At 32.4% G+C, this 20,878-nt stretch overlaps 1 protein-coding gene across 2 annotated transcripts in view; it reads left to right on the top strand.

The window, feature by feature from the left end:
- Arf6 (ADP-ribosylation factor 6) overlaps positions 1–20,878 on the top strand; it is a 44,113-nt gene that overhangs the window by 8,316 nt on the left and 14,919 nt on the right. The window contains exon 2 of one of the 2 annotated variants that reach the window (XM_068770954.1): positions 205–307. The gene's annotated coding sequence lies outside the window, so the exon portion shown is untranslated. Of the gene's footprint in view, positions 1–204; positions 308–334; positions 415–20,878 lie in introns of those variants that run through there. The other variant, XM_068770955.1, reaches the window with a different exon arrangement.

The following is a 20,878-nucleotide window of genomic DNA, read 5'->3' as shown; positions in this document are numbered from 1 at the left end:
GTCAACCTATAAAAAAACTAATAGTAATGTGAACATTCGATTTAAAAGATTGGTATCGAAATTGAAACTCTAGGCTATTAAGGGTTAAGTATTAAAAACTAATATAAAACCTCTTGTAAACATTGAATACAGTATGTTAATATTTATGAAAGCTACTCGTAATTTTTCAGGTAAGTAATATAAATAACGTTTCTATTGTTTCAGGTTATGCGTGCGTGCCGTTAGATAAGCAGCTGTGTACTGTGATAGGGTTGTCACGATCCAACAGTGTGGAATGGTTTCGGTGTGTTGGCGGTGATTTGTTAATGTGAGTAATTCATGTTAGTGCTTAGTGTGATGATATGTGTTCTAATTTAATTTTAAAAGTTTTTTAAATATCGAAGGCGTTATTTTGATTAGCCGAACGCACACGTGGTAAGATCCTGCAATTGTTAGAAAAATAGATTACACTACGATGACTGACAAATGTTGTCATTCGAAGAATCAATTTTGATATTTTTAAAACTTGATTTTTTTTTTAAGAACCAACATACAACACCGTAGGATTAGGTGACTACCTATCTACCTACTACTATATCGGCCCTTTGTTAATATTTGGATTTTTGATTTGGTTTTATTCAGTCTTGTTTCTCATAAGTATGTTGGAAGTGCAGTTTAGATCAGCTTGGCCAGACTGAACTTACCCGGAGAGACTAAGACCCCACTATTTGTATGTTTCTCTTCCCGTCCATATTAACAATAATTGAAATTGACAAAGTTTAACAACGCGAAGCTTTCAGCAATAAGAGATTCGCACAGCATTTGTTCGTAAATTTCTATGGCAGAGATTGACACCTCTTTGAAAGTGCGAGCCATTTTTTGAAGTTTAAAATTTTTTGTGAGCCGCAATTGAATACACATTTAAAACAAGCAAAAAAATACCATTTTTTTCATAAAAATCATATTTTTTGAATTTATTTAAACAAAAGTACAAAATAATAATACACATTGTATTGACGTTAGATATAATAGCACACGTATATGATGGCTAATTTGATGATATTTAAGATTAATGATATTTAAGATGCCGGTTAATTAATTATGATCGGTATTTGGATTTCGCTAATTTTATGGTATAATGTTAACCTTAATTATTCAGAACAGAAGTTTCGAAAAAGTTCGTTTCAGAAAAGAAATTTGTTTCGATTTCCCAGGATTTGACATTGGTAATATAAATTTACTATTGAAATAATTCGACAACCAATCGGAGCTAAATATATTCGTTCAAAGAGTCTCATTTGGAACGCGAACCGCAGTTTGGGAACCCCTGTTATATAGAATACCGACGTGATTTATTTATATCGGCAACAAAAATGAAGGACTGGTAGAGACTGCATGTTTTTTCATTTTAAATACATAGTATAACCTTCCCTCGTAAACAACTGTTATTTTTTGATTCTCCATTATTTGTTTTATAGTAACTTTAAAAAAAATAATTGTATAACTAAGTAGAACTTGAAAAGGCAGTTACACAAAAAAATAAAAACAAAATACATGCAGTGTAAGCACATTTAAAGATTTCGGTGCGTATCAAGAACGCATTCTGCGCATTTTACTTTCAATGTGATACTATTTAACTGCTGTATACGTGGGCAGAAAGCGTGTCTGTTTAGAACCAAGACTTATTCGTTGTGACAGGATAAAACAGTCTCTAGTTCGAGACTAAATATTACATTTAGAACAATATACGTTATATATACTATGTTGTTAATCTATATAAATAAATAAAATTGGAGTGTCGGTTTGTAATAATAAAATAACAGCTTTTTATTACATGCTATTAATATATATCCAACACATATATCAATACTACTTTTTTTTAATTTTTCTTTTCTGTCCGTTCCGGCTAATCTCTGAAATACTTCGACCGATTTTAACGGGGCTTACAATGGCAGGTAGCTGATGTAATAATGCTTAATTTTAGCATCTTTTATTAAAGAAAAAGTTAAATTTCCTCGCGGACGAAGACGCGGGCACAGCTTGTTAAATATAAAAGTGAAAGCATAGTAAATAAAAGTTAATAATGAATTTTGTTACTACATAGGAATAAAATTACTTTTTTTTAGTTTTTATTAAATTTCGCTTTTATGTTTGGTCAAAAAAATACAATGCGCTGATGCACTAATGAGCAGTGGTAGTCCAACGGTTTAAGACTGAGATTAGTGACAGTCGATTACAGGTTCGATCCCCGGGATTCAATCTTATGTAATTCACACTTTATGCATTAATATATATTTGGATTACCACTGCTCAACAAGTTTCCAGAGATAGGCAGCGTATCTCATCTGCGTACTACAATACAATACCACACTTTGATTACCAACTTGCCTGTCAAGCAAGGCGTCTACACGTTGAAACGACTACGACCACGATGGTGCAATAATGCAAATTTTTTGCGGAAATTTTTAATAAAACTCAATATATGAGTACATATCTATTGCTAGTTAAAATTGCTCGACTTATCGTGACCGTAACTACCTCTGGTTGATAACTATAAATTGTCATATCTGCACGACATCGTTGCTCCATATTCATGCGAATGTAGGTCTCTTATTTATTCACGAGTCGAGTTATATGAAAACAACTAAAATTTTATGTAACATGTATTTATCATTTAACAAAATGGAGTCATTTGCTTGATTATCATTTATTAGGACACATACTCTTTAAAGATATAAGTTATCTAAGTAATTCCGGTATATGTGCTTAGAAGTAGAGTTACTACTCTTTAGGTTTTGTGGGAAATTAATAAGAGAAGTCTATGTCCAGCACTGGACGTCTCTACGTGAAATGATGTTAATAACTCTATATGTACTTTAACTAAATCAGTGAATCTATTTGCTGAATACATGTATGTATGTTACAGGTGTTAGGTGCATATAAAGTCTCGCTATAATTATAATAAAAAGTTGCATAAAAAAGTTAAAATTTTATGGCGATTTAGCAAACCGGTTACAGCTTTACGTGGGAGGGAACAAAATGCACGACATTGCACTTCAAGCTTTGCAAACATTGAGAATACCGAGCACGCCGTCGATCGTGTTCGTTGTTCATGTATTATGTACTGGCGCTCCCCCGCTCGCTTCGCGTTAATTTTAACATGGCAAAAATATATTATAGCAAAATTTTTATACGACCTATGTTGTACTTAAGAGCAATAATTTAAAATATGCACTTTCATTAAAGAACGCCCTTTCAACCTGTTTGTTGTTAAATAACGTATAAATCATAGTTTACTTCTACTAGTCTATAGAAATATTCCATTCGAGACTAAGCCTTAAGCCTTTCAGAGATATCGGAATGAATCGGTGGTTATTTATACTTAACACTATAAAAGTATTTATTATTTTGTTATGCCAATATGTAAAAGATAACAATCCATACGCCCACTGCAAGACATAGACCTCCCCCAAAGATATGTATAGAGGTCTATACCATAATCGTCACGCTTGACACACGGGCTGATGATCGCAGTGTGCTATTATGGTACTTTTAATGGAATCAGGCGTTACCTTGCGGAAGTCCATCCTAAGTAAGAAAAGGACCAATATTTAGCCACTTCCGCACATGCAGTGGTAGTCGTGCAACAAAGTGCACCGCCTGCCAGCCCGCTGATAAATGTGTATGCGGCAAACAATACGAATTACACATCTGCCACCGTTAAACCACTCAACACGTGTTTCATCCCTCCACGGGGCATCTTTAGTAGTTATGTTACACCGATTATTGCCAAACACAGAGTGGTCATTATGGTACGCAGAGTACGCGCTGTTGCTCATCCTCTGGAAACTTGTTTGTGAGCAATGACAATCTTACATTAGATTGTATACCTGGAATCGAACCTGCGACCTACGATCGCAAGTCAGTCAGTACTCTGCCGCTGAGCTGCAACTGTACAACAACAATATGTAAAATATAACAATCTATAGTAGAAAAGTTACGTCAATTTAATACTGTAAAAATTTTAGGTTTTAAATTATGAGGCATAAAATGGCTATGCATTTTTTTCTGCTAGTCAGATGTCTGGAAGTAGGGCGCTGCATTGCTGCGTACTAATATTTCCTGCGTATCATTACATCAGCACAAGTCAGTTAATGAGATGATACATCTAATTACACCAGTAATTTTCCAAAGAATGATGCAGTGTTAGAGTATTAAGTACAGAATGAAAGTAACGTTCATGCTTCAATAATCATTCTTTACTAAATTAGTTCATATTTTTCTTACAAAGCGCCAATTTTTTCTCATTTCGCGTCAATTCATAAGTTCGTTATTCTACACACCTATTTATACCCAGAGATTATAAACGTGCGTTTTATTTTGGAGAGGGCTATGCTCGGAGTTTCGCTGCGAGATCGAATCAGAAATGAGGAGATCTGCAGAAGAACCAAGGTCACCGACGTAGCTCGAAGGATTGCTTGTCTAGAGTGGCACAGTTAAGACCGCAGCAATTCGCTGGATGAGAGCAGCGCAAGACCAGTCATTTGGAGATCTTTGAGGGACGCCTGTGTCAGTGGGCGTCTATCGACCGAAAAGAAGTAGAAGAACATCAGAGATTCCCAATGTTGTCCAAGCAATGGGACGCTTTCTTCAAAATAATCACAGGGCAAATTATTTTTAAAAAATTCTACCGATTACAAACCATTACTCACTATACACATTCTTATACATACACATTCTATCCATTATATACCATTTATAAACTTTGCAACTGGTTAAGTGAATAAAATTGACTTCATAGAGTCATTCTAATAACAAGTTTTGTTACATATAACACAAATCATACACGATCTTGAAAGTAACAGATAAAACACGTGTTAATTAATACTAGTCTATTTGTAGACCTTGTCGATCAAAATAGATTTAAGTTTATGTTGATCTCCGAGAAACCGATTTAAAATTCTAGGGAATAACTTGTTTTAATAAAAAAAAAAACATTCCCATTCAAAATAATCTGTCAAACAATTAACCTTATCATGTCAGTCGATCTCTTTCGACTTCTGTAATAATCTATACACTGGTTTGTTAACACCCAATTATAATTAGACACAAAAACAGTTAATGAACAATTATTTGGCAGCAATTATTCATAGATAAAAGTATAATCATACGTATCGTAACAATCTTAATTCACAAGAAACAACATTAGATTTTAATGTTTTGCGCCGTTTTTTATTTAAGTGTCATAACTTGACTATATCTCATTAGCAAATCAATGAGCAATGAATACGCTTTTGCAATAGAATCCTAGAAAATGTTCATAAATTTTATTAAGTTAGATTTAAAAAAATGTCAAAGAATTTTAGTGTGCTATGGAGTATTATAAATGACTTTATAGAAGATAGCACAACTTGGAAATAATGTGGTCGCGTCAACGGTGAGGTTAATTATTTTATTTATTACATGTCGTCAACAAGAGATGTATAATCCGTCGTATATCAAAAAAAACTTTTTTTCAAATTTGGAATTTACTTTGTTACCAATGTTTTTAATTATACGATTTCCAATTGAACTTTCACGATACGTGAATCTCAATTGTACCCAAACAATTAGTATTCATTGTGCTACGTTCGACACTTGTCGGGTTCAAATAGCACCAGGTTTTATTGTACAGGTTACGGCTGCTTGTTGTTTGGTACTTCAGGTTGGGTCGTTGTTCAATATACATAATGCATATAAACATGAGTACATGCTTTCTGTTCGCGTGTTCACTGCGATGAATTTTGTAGGGTTGAAAGCAATTGCGTTTTATAAGTATTCATTAGATGTCTCGTGTGATATGAGTGAAAATTATTTAGTTTGTTCATTATTATCAATCCACGAAATAATAACCATATAATTGAAGATGGCACTTTTAAGTTTGTAACAAAGAAAAAATATAAAGGAATTCGGAGGTAAATGGTAGAAACATTTTTCTCATACATACCACAGAGTAAATTAAAGGTAAAATAGGCAGTATTTGACGACAGCTTCAATGAAAAAGACGTGTTAGGATTAAATTAAATTAAAAATTATCGTGTACTGTAAAGCGTAATAATAAAATGTTTAAATATACCTCATTAAAATCGTATAGGCTACGAGTTAGAAAATTAAATTTTTTGTTAGTTATCCTTGTTTATTATTAGGACATTAAAACAATAATCAATATGATCAGTTCACTCTGAATTACGTTTTATTATTTATTTTTTTTTTATATTAAGATTAAGATATTCATTAAGATAGGATAGATAGGATATTTATAACTATCGAGAATTGTATCTTTATTCAATAATATAAATTATATAATAATAAAAAACTATCACGAAATATAAATGCCGATTTTCCACGACCTTAAATGTGTCGTCGATCCATCTAATGGGAGGCCCTACTCACGCCGCGTCTACCGGCTAGTATTATAAAAATATTACACTTCGTATAACTACAAAATGTAACCAAAACTGCCAACTCTGCAATATTTTATTAACAAACACCAAACTTCTTGTTTTATAATTGGTTAATTCAATCCACAAAATGTTTTCCCTCTGCAGTATGTCGATAAGCCTGTCAAATTTACGTATGACCTCATTCTTGTTTGCGCAGCTAAAGGGTTCCCACGACCCTTTCCAATTAACTTACATAGAGGTACTCATCTTGAAAAGTTCAATGAGTCATTTGTATGCATAAGCTGTAATATTTTTATTTGCAAGAATTAGAACTTATTCGTCGAAACACTAACGACCTCAATGTAAGCTGTTAAGTTATATTAGCATGGGAGTTATTAAAAAGTTTTAAATTTATTGTACGCAAAGTTTTCGTGTAATATATTTTAGTTTACATTTGAAGGTGAAACAATACCGGCTATTAATAAATCATTACATTGTTATTGCAGGAAGGAAACGTTTGATTTAAGTTTGTAACTTGCACTATGTTATTTCGGATATTTTTCATATATTTATTTATGTGTATGATCGGCCAGCTACCAAGAAATATATATAAGATAATCGAGTTTGAATTAGGAATGATGAGGTTCGAAGACGAAAAAATTAACCGGTATAGCCCAGTGGATTGCTAGGTTGTACTAGCAGTGTGCAGGCGATATAGCGCGTAAAACAGATGGTGATTGATGTTGATATGACCTTGATAAAGCCGTCGGAAAACGCTGAATGCAAGCTGTTTTTAACAGGTCCTATTGGAAATCCATAGGAGAGTCCTATTTCCAGTAGTTGATGATTTTGTTAATTATTTTTCAACTCACTAATGAAATATTCTCTCTTATGGCGATAAGCGATAGGTCACAAAGCATATCGTAATACAAGTTCCTGTACGGGTGGTCTGTGTAAGCAACATCGTCAGGTCTAAATATTTTGTGATAAAAAACACGTCCTCAAAGTTCTTAGTTCATTTGTTTTATCATGTAGATACGGTATTTATATTAACTATTAGAATAAGTTGTATATTTGTTTTATTTTTCTTTAAATAATTAATTTAACGCTAATTATCTGTGCGAACTTAATTAATAGATTTTTCGACTGTACTTCAATATAATTTTAATTGAGCATTAATGTTTTTAAAAAAAATCTTATTGTGATTCTGTCTTTTGCCAAACTTTGGTCTATTCCAACTTAAATATAAAATATTCTAATAATTTCGCTGCGGTCATTCACTTTATTCCTTGATTTGAAAAGTTTAATGGACAGATAGTTAATGATTGAATACTTGTAAGACAAATATTAACATAACCATAAAATAGCGTTACTCGTCGCGAACTCTCGCAGTGCTCTTATTCACACGACCACAAACTAACCTTGGCCAACTTAACTAAATCTATTCTTATAAACCGCTGTTAGAAATAGAGTCCGCGCTTTCACTGTCACATTCTTCTCAAGAGCTTGTTTATTCTTTTTACGTCGAAGTCAAATCGGCCATAACTAGTCTACTGTACAAATATTCTTATAGAGACATTACTATATGACTAGTATTATATGGTGGACTGTGGTAGCAAAAAAGGAGTTTTTTTTTTCATCTCAAAGATCAAACTTTTATCTCCGATGACATGTTTATTCAAACTGCTTTCAATTAAAAAAGAAAATGAAAAAAATTGACATTTCTTTTGTAGGGATTTGAGACATGATCTTAAAAAAATCTTTAAAAGCAATCTTGTGTATCATATGTATTCGTAGCACCAGTTTTGAAATATAATTTCATGTAGATCGTTCATTCCATTACGAATGAATTGCGTATAAAAGAATTGAATGCGAGATCACGTCATCGACAATGCAAACCAACCTACACAGTCTTATCTTATTGTAACTCAAAGTAATTACTCTAAAATGTCTGTCGCTAGGCAGATTATGAGTCCATCAAGGGACCGGCGTGTACACTGGCATACACGCATTAACCTCGGGTCACGTTGGCTTAATGAAGTATAGAGCTGTTGTACGACATCGGCCCGCCACCCGTCCACGCAAATCTTCACAAACGTTATATTGGCATAAGGATGACAATGCAATTTTTAAAACCGTTACCTGTTTTATATGGTGATTTCTTTACTCATTTTGTGTATAATATAGAAACTGTTTAACTGTTGTAAACATTTTTCTTGACCTTATATATCAGAAGGTCAACCTTATATTCCGTGAAATATCTTGTTAATGCGATTTTCATTAAGCAAGTCGTCGCAATTTTTATTTCATTTGTCTCTTTTTCTTTATATTAAATATGAATTTTATTATATTGGTGTTAAATACGCACGATATTATTGACTTTACGGAAGCTGTAATTTTCCGTATTTTTTTAATTTTCTGTCTGCATTTTAATTTTGTGTATCTGGCAGCCCTAGCTAGCCGTTTGCGCCTGGACATGTGATGTTTACATCGCCTGAACGAGCTTCAGGGGACGTTTATAGTAAAGTTTGTTCACCCGGCACGCAAGCCCGAACTGTGTTACTGTAATAAAATTATTTTTACTCTTTGTCGTCGGATGCTCTTGGGAAAGTTATCTTACATCAGTTTTTACTATTCACTATATAATTAACTACGTCGCTTTGTACGTTTTGAAATAAAATAAAGACTAAATGAGATGAACGCGATGTCAACCAAATTAAACCATGATGTATAAATCTACACAACATCTGAAGATATATGTTATAAGATATATATTTGTGTTTAATATGGAAATAGGCAGGCTACCATAGCGTGCAGGTGACTGGGGCTTTTAGTTTTTAGAAAGGAGAACACGGATCGGAAAGCGCAGCGTAAGTGGACAAGACGACTTTGTTAAAATCGTCAGAAGACGTTGAATGTGCGTCGCTACCACGTCCAGTAGTGGACTTCCTATCGATGAATTAGAAACGATGATTTAATAAGATAGACGGTTATATGTAATATAAAAATGAAATTAATCTTCTGATTTCTTGTGATTCATTTTAAACAAATTTTCGATGCCTATTTGCCAATTAAATTTAATGTTTGCTTAGTTTTCTTTGTTATTTTTTAAGAATTGAAAACTTTTTTGTGAAATATCTTTCATCTATGTGAAAATCACGTAATGATTCTCGTACCTGGCAAGTTGTTGTAAACTTCGTAATGTTTATGCAATTAGCTCGACATGTTTATTTCCAAACGCCGGCTTAACGACTTTGGTGATTAATTACAAAGATAGGTGATCATGCGGTCGTTATCGTGCTTATTTATGAACCGCGTATGAATCAATTATATTAGGACACGACTACTGTTGACTTTCTTTTTATACATTTATAAAATATAGCCGTCTTATTATTTTCTAATATAATGGGTACTATTTACTAGCGAGATTGATGGATTTTGACGTACCTATGTATAATATTTTTAGTACCATAACATCAAAATGTATTTTATTGCAAATGGAATTTGATTTTTATAACCTTGTAACACTGGCATAACTGTTTAATTAGAAAAATGGATTTATTTTTGGAAATAAATTTAAAAATCGAATTGAAAATGTTAACATAATTTTGTTCTCACATAATCATAATTTTATTAATAAAACAAATACATAATTTTGAACTACTGGTTTTAAAAATGACATTTTTGAACATGCAATGGTAAAGCGTGTATGAATTTGTAAATAAAATCAAGTTTCACTGTAGACGGGTTTACTTTTAATACGTTTTGTCCGTGCGAAGGATGAGTCTACACTGCTCCTCAGAAAGTTGTCGAGAAATGAAAGCGTTAGTGTTCCGTGTTTCAGTGATACTTTATATCTGTGTTCCTATTTTAAAATAATCCCATATATACTAAATTTACTATTACTTTAATTACTATTTACAAAAGCATACCTACTTAGTACCTTTAGTACCTTTACCGTATAAAGAGTCTTTTTTATGCTAAGAACAACACAACGCAACTAACACGTAACACCACTTTTTAAACAAATCGATTTACTAGTACTACTCGAACAAATTAATAATAATAAAAACGTTGAGGAAATTTAAATGATACGATAATACCGAAATATTGACAATATTGCGTTGTAATGAATATGTGTATTCAAAAGTTAATAACTTATTACCGTCACATTTTTTATTTAATTGTACTAAAATTAAGCTACATTATAGTCGATTTGAGTATCCCGAAATGTGGCGAACCTGTTTGTCATAAACATAATATTTATTATTGTAAATATATTTATTATTATAAAAGAGATGGACGGTATAAATGACTTAAAAATTGTAACTTTTGGCAGCTATTGCCTAAGCATCATAAGTAGTGTACGTATAAGTAGTGAGTAATATGGCTGTAGTCTTCGCTCGAAGCACGCGGCTTAGTTTTTTTTTAATACAAGTTACTGTTGCCATTTTAGCAGCAAAAATGTTGCCAGGTTGTTTATTAAGTTCGTTAATTCGTTATTATATATATACCTTATAAGTATCTTAGTTATTCACGATATGTAAGTAACAAAACAACTAAGTTATATTTAGTGCCTTATTTGATGATATTTTTCAATCAATTTGTGTATACGTGAAATAAATTTAGAATATATGCACGACCCCACCCTTAGTGGATGCTATTATGCAAGATTTATAACGACAATTTGTCACAAGTACTGCAACGTTTAACGCAATATAGTTCGACGAGTTGGGATAGTTAATGTGATTTGGGTCGAATAATGAAATTAATTAAAACATAGTGTAGAGAGGGAACTGTTTATTCGACCGTATAAATGATTTAGATACGAAGTCTATAGGGGTTTATTCTTGTTATTTGCCTTGTAGAGTGGTTATGAACCGAAAACAAAGACGCTGTACGTATCGGTGGATGTCACATATTTACCATACATATAATTAGATTAAAGATTAAATTATTATTGAACTTTGCATTAGGCTCGCAGGCTTGTATCGCAGAAATATAGCCGTAGTATACGCAGGTTGATTACAGTTCACAGAAATCAAACCCTGAACATAACAATCCACAATTTTTCAGCCTCTAAGAGTTTTATGCTTGTTAAAATAAACTATAGTTTAGTTAGTAGTAAATCCTTAAAACTATGTGCGTGTTTTACTTAGACATTCAATTTGTATAACTAATAAAACTTACTATCATTCCCTTAAAATAAATATCTTAGGATCTATTAATGTACAATGTATGTTTTTTGCTAGCAGCTAAACGATCTATCTCTAGCTCTTCAACAGACAAATACGTTTACGTTCCACAAATACTTCTCACAGTCTATAATCGCTGTGTCCACGAACGCTATTATATAAGTATCCCGTAACAAAGAGAAAGGCGTTGTATGTTATAAAAGGAAATGAACTAACTTTTTGGTCCCTTGCAGTGAAGTAATCAGGTTCACACTCTACGAAGCCGAAATTAGCCGATTGTCTCTTTCCAAAGGTCGATGTGCAATATTTATGGCCGGGCACTGTAATTCGGTTATTTAATTTTACAAGAGTCAACACATAGTCCATTTTTCAGTTTTCGAACGATCCCGGCTGACGTACAAAAATACTGTATTATGTTTATAACAATGCTAGAATCAGAATCTTATATTACATTTAGATTCTCATGTTCGTTGTCGATATCGGATTCGTGTTCGATTTCCCGTCTGTTGCTATGGTAACTTATGGAGGGTGTGTTCCCCCTATCATTTTTGTTCATCTTTGCAACTTTTTGAAACATGTGGATTAGTCACTAAGAGTGTAATATTTCTTACAATAATAACATTTTATTTTACATTATATAATAAGCCCCCATAATTAGTAGTGTTTTTTTTTAAATAAAAACCGAGTTAACACATCACATCAGATAAAGTACGTCGTTTTTACTACACTTAATTCAAAGGAATGAATGCTTTTTTAAACTGTATACATATTTCTTTTATGACTCTTATATAACTAGAGGCTTCGGATCTGAAAGACTTTGTAACAATACATATGAGTGATGTTTCCAATTGACTTGTAAAGAATTGGCGTTTAATTTGTTTACCCTTCTTTCGTATTTAGATCACGTAGTAGATTTTATACTTAAATCTTACTAGTGTAGTCGTTTATTATAACAATAGCACATGTATTGTATTTTTATATGATTGTCGATTAAAAGTAATAATTCACTTATTGGCTTTCTATATTGATTGTTGTATACTCAAGTAATCTTAAATGAAACTAAAAGTCACTTCTATTTGGAGCTGATCAACATCATTTCGACCTTAGAACGTTCACTGTTGGATATTGGTCTCCGATAAGACCTTTTGGTCTTGTTTCCAGCATCATCCGAAGCTCACAATCAACATTAATCACAAGTACATATGTAGACTTTGATTCAATTTACATTACGATAATAGTATCTCAAAAGCTTAACAACGCTTGAATAAGGTCATTGTAAATAATTAAGCGTTCATAATTTCAGGAGGAGTTGGGAAGGAAACATGTTTATGCGAAATTCCTTTCAACGAAAACCCTCGCCATGTTTATCAAGACTTCCGTATAAAAAACGCAGAAATCTTGGGTATTTTTCACTCTATCACGATTCTTTAAGACCACGTCGTTCCAATGTTTGCATCAGAGTCGCTGAGGCTTTCCTCTACTAATTCAACTCTTCAATGTGAAGAGAGCGTTATATCTCTTTTAGTGACAAAACTCCTGATAGGTTTTCTAATGCGAATAGTCAAAACATAACATATAGTAATGAGGAATAACAGGTTCACTGCAATTTATTTACGTAACGTGTGTAAATCTAGACTTCACGTAAGGGTTTCCTCTTGTATTAGTATTAGGTTCCATTCGTGTTACAAGCGCATGTTGCGGCGCATAAATCCGGGCTGCGTTCATCACCGACGCTACGTCGGCGACGGCTTATTGATTTAATATGTTCGTACGATTTTATGCTCCGATTTCACCTTCCTTTATGCCATAAAATTACAACGTTGTAAACATTTTGGCCTGTTCATTAGTGAAATGTCCTAAAAGAAGCAATTTCATATTTACGTTTTCCATTCATTTGTTAATTAACTTCACAGTCAATAGGATAGGTTGTCAATCTATTTTGCGCAATCTCTCTCTTCACAAGATAAAAGAAGTCTATTGATCATCGCAAATTGAAAATTCATTATCTTCCCAATCTTCCAATTTTTCTCTAAAAACTCTCTTCTCTCTCATATTTGTGGAGTTTCTTGCTGGTTTTTCTAGACAACTATAACGCCATGCGAAGCTGAATAGTCAAAAATAAAATAGATTAAAAGAAAGTTGACTATCATTATCATATCAGAGTTCTGTTACAAGTTCTGTTAAATAAATGAATTTCATCATTATCTTTTTCTCGTTGCATTATCTCTCTCCCTCTCTTTTTCTCTCTCCCCCTCTCCTTTTCTCTGTCAATCGCTCTTCTATTTTTATACGGTTTTAATATTATTTATTAAAGAGGGAGTTCTTAAACAAAATAAAATAATTGGGATAAACATTGGTTTGCTAAATTTATGGCAAAAAAACAACAAGATTTATTGCCAAATTTTTCTCTACTCTGCAGAGTGTAGTTTATTTAAGCGATACTGTTCCACGGATTCTAACTACGAGGATTTTATCTAAAATATGTTAACCTGAATGTTTTTGTTTGCGCTTGCAGCTTTCGTCGGTTCGTTTACTGTTGATGTTATGTAATAGGCTATGAAAATTCGTGAAAACTAATACAAATGTGAGCTGATCACTGCATGATTGAGGTCACGACTCCCAGTATTGGGTAAACCACGCAGCGGGAGCAAGGAGAAAATTATGTTTTTTGTTTTTGGAATTAAATTTTGAAGTAAATATAATGCTTCTTACTATGTTATGCTAATACCAGATAAAAAAAATACTTATCCGTTTTACACTTTGTACCGCCACCTCAAAAATATGTTTTTTTTCTGTTTCGCAACGCCATTAACATACCTTAGAATATAAGAGAGAGAATTAAAATCGTTGCCCAACTGATAGATACCATTTTTGACGAGTAAACATGCCATTTTATAACAGATTATTCTGAACGTCCATTGACAATGTTCATTGGACTTTACATGGTAATATAGGTTTATAGTTACTGAGATCGAAATAAGAAAATTTGTGTTAGAAAAATTACTTGTCTTAGTTAGTGATGGGATGAATAGTACAGATAAAATATTTAAACACAAATAAAAACAAAAGTAGGAGTGGTAGGGTACCGAAGGGTATGTTTAAGATTTTTCAAAAGCGTTGGCCAGTCGATACCGTGTTTGAAACTCTTGTTGCTTTAAGTTGACGGATGTCATGTAAGTATCAATCAGATTCTAATTGGATTTCTTCTCAAGTCACTAAATAATTCTATGATACGATAAGAAATTCTTTTTAGTTAAAAACTTCCTTATAAAATACTGTAGTCGATAAAAAGTAATACCATTTATAGACATATAAATAATTATGAGAACTCTCATTGATTTGTTTAAATATATAATTAGTAATAAAAAAAGTTTAAATGATTGTTTCTCAGTTAGGAAAGTGATTAAATAACTCGAAAAATTGTCACCGCTACGTTGAAAAACAATAAAAACTCAACAATTTCCATCGCTTTCACGGTTTCTCAATAATTTTGTTCAATGAACGGATGTTCTTTTCAGTAACGTTAAGCAATAAAACCATTTCAGGTGTACTTTTTTCTAAAATTTCTGTCTGCAATTGGGATACCGTTGCGAAGGGTCGAGAAGCCATAAAAAGCGGCCAAGCAATAATAACACTATGGCTTATGTAGCGTTAAACCACGATGATTTTCACTGGGGTGATTCGCTTGTAAACAGTTTAGAAATACTGGCTAGCAGTGGGCGTCTGTCGGCTGGTATGAACGAATTAAAAAAATATATAAAAAATCGTCAAACTATCTGCCCTGTTTTACAAATAATCACTCAAATAAATGTATTTTTAGTTTTAATTATTAACACCCAGTTTTTTTTAGACCAGACTTAATGTGAACGCACAGTTGAAACTCATTGCAAAAACATTTTCCTTCCGGTTATAAATTATATAGAAATATATATAAATTAAACAAAATAATATCAGCAGAACCTCTTTAAGTTTTTATTTACAAAGTAGTTTTCGTGGCGTAGAGTCGCTGAACTGTAAAAATGAGTCACTCGTTAAATCTATGTTTCAGCTTTGCTTAGTTGTCATATCTAAGCTACGTAAGGTCGTTATGAGCAATGAATCCAAGCTTGAGAAATAGTTTTCCTCCATGTCCTCGCTGATTATTACTCTGATTATTCTCATTTTATATGTTATTCGTTATTTTACTAAATAGTTCAACTGGCTCTCATTTGCATGTGTGCCAGTTACATTGCACGTATAATAAGTGTACACGCAAGGCAAAACGGGGTGAGGAATAAATTATATTTGCGAATGAAACAGCATATTTAAAGCAACTAGCATAATTTAAAATTAAATATAATATTTTTCTTAACTTTTAATTAGAAGTAATGTATATAACAAAGTATTTCATTTACGAAGATTAATTCAAATTGAACGCACCTACAGTGTGTCGTGAAAGTTTCGAATATAGCCTCTTTATAGCAGACTCTGCCGACTCCATTGCCTATTAAACGGGGCGGGGAATATCAAAGAAGATTCGCCTGATGGAATCTCGCTCGTAACGTGTCGTTGGCGTCGTAAAATATAGTCGTTTCCATGGCAACGCAACTATGACTACATACGACTTTCTACCCCTCATATTTTCCATCGCGATATTAATATCAGCCCGGTTTAGCGTTTGCCCTTTGCTATTCTGTCAAAGTTCAAGGCTAGAATACGAAATTTAGTGCAAGTAATAAAATTGTCTAATTCTTATTATATCGTAGTAATACATCCATACGTTTTTTTGTTTAGCAATTTGAAAATATGTATATAACAAAAAACAAACGAAGTGTGATATTAAGGTACGCAGAGGACGCTCCTGCCCATCCTCTGGAAACCTGTTTATGATGTCAATCCTTTATAATTAACAAACGGTGAATTTTGTAAAGTTGTATACCGGGAATCGTACCCGCAACCTACGATCGCAAGTCTTAGTCCTATACTGCTGGGCTACCAGTGCTCTTTGAAACTATGACCAGCTAGAATTGAATAATAGTCATGCATAAATTATGCAAAGAAAGACTATATGAAGGTGAACACGCTATGTAATAAATTACCCACCGAACAATGCCGAAAAGACGTCGAAAGTATAAATAGTTTTAAAACTAAGCTTAAGTTTCAAATAATCGCAACGAGTGCTGTTGACAATATAATTTTACTTTATGATTTATATTTTGTGACTCATTTTAAATGTAATGAAACATATTTGTAATGATAATAGAGTTATTTAAAACTGAGGCACTGTTAAAGTACAAGGATTAGTTATATCTTTAGGCTCAGGAGAGGCTGAATATGACAATTTGTGAAAATCTGTGCACGAGACCTATGTACACCAGCAATGACGATAGTTCAATTCAACATTTTTGATACCTGTTATTATCCCTTTGAAGCCTTGATTTCAGTTACAATGGCTAAATATTTATCGTAAATACCTTCTTAAAAATTATCTTTTAAAAAAGACACAAGATAACGTTTTTTTTTTCATTTCGAAATGACTGGATGTTTCAATTAAAAAAGTGAAAATTGAAAAATGGGTCAAGCCGCGGAGTCGACGGCCATCTTTGACTTCGCTTGGGCAAGCAATTTTTTCTACCGCTATACAAAAACAGCTCTAGTGGTACTTTGATACATGAACATAAGTAAATACTATAAAAAATAAAAGGTGTTTATGTTATTTTTATATAATAGTATAAGGAAAAAAAAGCTTAGTTCAGGCATTATATAAACTTGATATCAATTGAACGCTATTACAAAACGGTTAGCAAAAATGAAATGTTGCGAAGAGGACAATGGACATAATGTATTGTACATAATTAAAAAATATGCTTATGTAAGAAAATATTAAACGTACTAATTTTGCTGGTTAATGACTCCTAAACTAAAAAGTGTGACATGTGTTTTATTAATTATATATATTTACTATGTTTCTACGCTATTATTGCTTCCGTACCTCGCGGTTTGTTTGGAACAGTCTAGAAAATTAAAATAAAATTTACATATGTACTTCCCGCCATATAAGTGATAACAAATGGGCGTAAAATATGTAGTTCATGTTAGATTTCTAAGTAATGTACGCAACATTTATTGTGGCCACATGTCACGTTTCCACGATCGGACAGTGAAGATATTGTCGCGCTGCGGCGGCGACTCATGCTCGATTTAAAGTTGGCACCAGCATATTGTATAAAACACACACACATACTACACATAATCTGACAAATAATTGCACACATGGATAGCTTTATAAGGTATATGTGTTTAGTGGTAAATGTATTGTTGAATATTCAACGTGGAGTGCATTTGCTTCGTCTTGTATTGAGGTCTTTTCATTTGTACGCGTATGTGTGTGTCCACTACATATACAGTTTATTACGTATGTGTATTATTACAATGATTGTCAGTAAGAAGATTATAATCTTACAATTTACAGTGTATAAATGAATTAATAATTAAATGTTGATTGTAAATTGAATTATTCACAAAATATGAGTAAAAAGGATAAAATTTTAATATTTTTAAGTTAATATGTAATAGTGGTTATTGTAAATTCTGAGCAACGAAAAAGTGGACAGACGGCGAACATGAGACCGCAGCCTCAGGCGATTCAATCAGGTCCAAACCACGCTCGATACCACAGACGCCAAAACAACAAACACGCGTACGCGACATTTTAAAAAGACTCCCGATCCCTATTAGTGTGAGATACGACGCCAGGAGGGAGTAATTATTGTAAACTAAATATAATAATAAACGTTTATACCCAATAGGACTTATATCCATTATATAACCATTGACTAAAATTCATCGGGTCGGAATAACTTAGTCAGCAGTAGTTGAATATGCTCTTTGTACAATGCAATAGTATTACGGGTTGATTAGAAACTCTTTGTAGGCTCTGCACTAATTTTGGCAACCTTAACCACGTCGTTAGATACTAGTAGATAGAAAAACATTTGCTAGAGAAATACTTTTGGTTCTATCGACTTGAGTTCACTTGTGGAAAAAATGGCATTGCTAAGAAGACTAAGAAATCAACAGATTTTGTAATGAGAACGTCCTCTTTACTAAAACGTAAAAGCGATAAAAATTTTTGTATGTTCATTGTTGCGCAGTGTTCTAGAATTTATTTAATTTAGATTTTTCAACTATGGTATACAGAAAAGGTATCGAAGGCATAATATTGTATTGCGTGTGCGTGTATTTTACATTTTACCATTTTTTTTTCCTATTTCTTGTAGTCAAAGGATTTTCTTTTCCTTTTTTTACATCAGTGGAAACTCGTGGTTAATGTATAGTTATTCATGTAAATTTATGTTGTTTTATATAACGTAATATAGAGAAAGAACTTATTGACCATTTGAGAAATGTGTCACTATAACTTTAATAACCGTTAATATACTTTAATATGAGTTTGGAATTTTATAAACGTTAGTCTAATAATGTTTTGCAGCATTTTATTTAAAAATGGAATTCCGTTTATTACTTCTTGCATTCGAAACTTGGTACAGTCAATTTTTTACCGGCCTTACAAGGCACTGTGTGTGTCGCCCATTTTTAATATCAGTTGTAAGCACAAGACGCTATTATAAATAAGGTCCCTTGTTACTTAAAATGCTTTATAATTTATTCCTAGGGAAGACATTGCATTGAATTCGAGAGTGGTTTTAAGGAAGCAGGTTTATCCGTTGACGTTACTTACTGACTGTAACCTAGATTTTTTATCTATTGTTCTAACGTCCACGGCAAATTAATGGTTTCCTGTTTAGAATTTCTTGATAAAACAATAAATATTTTGAATATTAAATGTAAGATAAATGTTAGAAACATGTATTTCTACAATAATATATTTTAAATTCGCTTTAAATTTATAATTAGCCAAAACCACTCATTACTCAAACAGAACTATCATATACTCGTATCTCCGCATTGAAAGAGCGTCTGTCGTCGCAGTACATTGGTCCTGAGCCATTGTTGTTACTTTCGACATTCTATAGCTATTCGGACAGACAGACGAGTCCTCTCGCATAGGCTTTTCGTAAATTGTAAAAGCACACTATTGGCTCTCCTCGGTGTTATAATATTGACATAGGATGAATGTGAAGTTTCTTATGCCATACAATTTTAGTGCTACTGTATACAAGGAGCAAGTATTTTTAGCATTTACATATACATTTAAAGCTTTGTAATGTTGTGATTTCTATTTATTGATGTATGAATGAATTGACGAGAAACTTTATCCGCAGGTACTATTTTTATCTAGTTACATAGGTAGTCAGTGTGATTAGAAATAGATGTAAAATCTTTTACCCTTAAAGCATGACTTTTATTTTGTACTTTTAAAAATATACATATATCAGATAAGTACACTACAATGCAGGGATTTAGAATATATATAATATTTTTATACTTAGTTATTTAAAAGCATCATGTTGTAGATATACAATACAATGCATTTGCTATTTATGCCGTTTAATTGGTATGTTGCAGTTTTTTATCATTATGCATTTAAGGGTTAAAGGGATGACTGTACAGCTAATTTGCTATCAATGTATGGCTGGCATACACTATCTAAAAATTAATGTATTTAGAAATAATAAATGTCGTAATGATTATATAGTAACAAAAGGCGTTTTTTAAATTCTTATTACTATATTTTAAATTACCGTAATAATGTACCTCTGCAGACATTTAAACAATTCAATTACGATATATAGCGGATACCCATAGATTTTGAAATTGATAACATAAAGTATGAAATATAGTTTTCGGCCACGTAAAATATAAAGGAATTAAAAAGTGCCACTAAAAAGCAAATTGTTTTAATATTTCTTATTTTTTTATTCAGAATAGCAACCATTTAAATTTTTATTTGGCTAAAATATTGCAACATACTTTTATCAAAATTCATTTTTTGTTGTATGTTATTATGAAGTAACTAAACGATACATAGCCTTTTTCACTGGCGATATTGAATACTCTCTGATTTCTAAATGAAGCCGAAACTTTTCTGAACTTTGATCGGGAAAATTTTCAAAGGAGAGGCAAGTTTCTAAGAGTAAATATCAATATCTGTTTAAGTTCTAATAATATTTTTTAAAGTATCTTTTATTTACGAACCACGGTTTAAATATTTCCCAACCGGCAAGTGTACTTTATAACTCGATGTGCATCAAATTACTGTACAGGTTTATTCGGTGTCGCTTGCGTTGGTTCATGTTCCTACTTTCTCGACTTTCACGTCGAATACGCAATTACAATTCC

Source organism: Battus philenor, unplaced genomic scaffold (genome assembly GCF_028537555.1).
Source record: "Battus philenor isolate CCGP_79_NKW_IND1 unplaced genomic scaffold, ilBatPhil1.0.hap1 SCAF_3, whole genome shotgun sequence".
NCBI lineage: Eukaryota > Metazoa > Arthropoda > Insecta > Lepidoptera > Papilionidae > Battus > Battus philenor.
This window is presented reverse-complemented; position numbering and strand designations above follow the sequence as displayed.